The sequence below is a fragment of the Myotis brandtii genome, unplaced genomic scaffold (genome assembly GCF_000412655.1).
Source record: "Myotis brandtii unplaced genomic scaffold, ASM41265v1 scaffold415, whole genome shotgun sequence".
Classification (NCBI taxonomy): domain Eukaryota; kingdom Metazoa; phylum Chordata; class Mammalia; order Chiroptera; family Vespertilionidae; genus Myotis; species Myotis brandtii.
In genome coordinates, this window is record NW_005365953.1 from 622,946 (window position 1) to 624,639 (window position 1,694).

Here is a 1,694-nt window from a genome sequence, read left to right on the forward strand (position 1 = left end):
GTTCTGCTCAGCCACAAGCCAGGCTGACGGCTGCCAGCACAGCGGTGGTGGTGGGAGCCTCTCCCACCTCCTCAGCAGCGCTAAGGATGTCCAACTGCAGATTAGGCCTGCTCCCCGCTGGCAAGTGGACATCCCCCGAGGGCCCCTGGACTGCCAGAGGGATGTTTGACTGCCAGCTTAGGCCCGATCCCTCAGGGAGCGGGCCTAAGCTAGCAGGTGGTCATCCCCCGAGGGGTCCCAGACTGCGAGAGGACACAGGCCGGGCTGAGGAACCCCCTGGAGTGTAGAAATTTTTGTGCACCGTGCCTCTAGTCCTATATAAAAACAGGCTAATATGCAAATAGACCGAATGGTGGAACAACCACAACTGAACAACCAATCACTATGACATTCGCTGACCACCAGGGGGCATGCACGGAACATGGCGGGAGTCAGCTGTGGCAGGATGGTGGAGCAGGTGAGCAGGGGCACCAGATCAAGGCAGGGTGCCAGTCGCTGTCATTGGGGTGAGCCTCTGGTGGTTACTGAAAATTCTTTTCTCCGGCGCACTGTGGTCCCGCTCAGCACTCGCACCTGCTGCCGGCACTGGCCCCAATCGCACCCACAGCCGGCACTTGCACCTGCTGCTGGCGCCCGGCACTGGTCGCAATCATTCAGCGCTGTCAGCAGGTGCGAGCCGTGGCTGGCAGCCCAAATTGCCCCTTAGGGTTTCTACACCTCCCTCTGCTCCTGAGGGGTGATCGGGGCTGACAGCCACCTCTTGCACCTGTTGTTGATGACGGCCCCGCTCGCATCTGCTGCTGGTGCCAAAACCACCGCTCACACACACTGCCAGCGCCAGTTCCGCTTGCACCACAGCCAGTGCTGGAGCCACCACTCACACCCGCTGCCGGCACCCGGTGCCGGTCCCAATCGCTTGGTACTGTCAGTGGGTGTGAGTGGCAGCTGCCAGCCCTGATCACCCCTGAGGGCTTCTCCACCTCCCCGTCCTCCTGAGGGGCGATCGGTGCAGCAGCCGCTGCTTGCACCCACTGCTGGAGCCAGCCCCAATCTCACCACGCCATCAGTGGGTGCGAACAGGGCTGGCGCCATCAGTGCATGGAAGTGGTGTCAGCAGGAGCAGGGCACAGAGGATGGGCCGAGACCCACCCCTGTGTTCACTGCAGCCTCGCGGCCCACAGTTCTTTTCAAGGTGCACAAATTCGTGCATGGGCCTCTAATATATATACATATACTAGAGCCCCGGTGCACAAAAATTTGTGCACTGGGGGGGTCCCTCAGCCTGGTCTGTGCCCTCTCGCAGTCTGGGACCCTTTAGGGGATATCCACCTGCTGGCTTAGGCCTGCTCCTGGGGGATCGGGCCTAAGCTGGCAGTCAGACATCCCTCTGGCAGTCCGGGAGTCCTCAGGGGATGTCCACTTGCCAGCGGGGAGCAGGCCTAAGCTGCAGTCGGACATCCTTAGCGCTGCTGAGGAGGCGGGAGAGGCTCCCACTAGCACTGCTGTGCTGGCAGCCATCAGCCTGGCTTGTGGCTGAGCAGAGCCCCCCCTGTGGGAGCGCACTAACCACGAGGGGGCAGCTCCTGCATTGGGCGTCTGCCCCCTGGTGGTCAGTGTGTGTCATAGTGACCAGTCATTCCCAGTGGTTCTGCTGTTAGGGTCAATTTGCATATTACCCTTTTATTATATAGGAT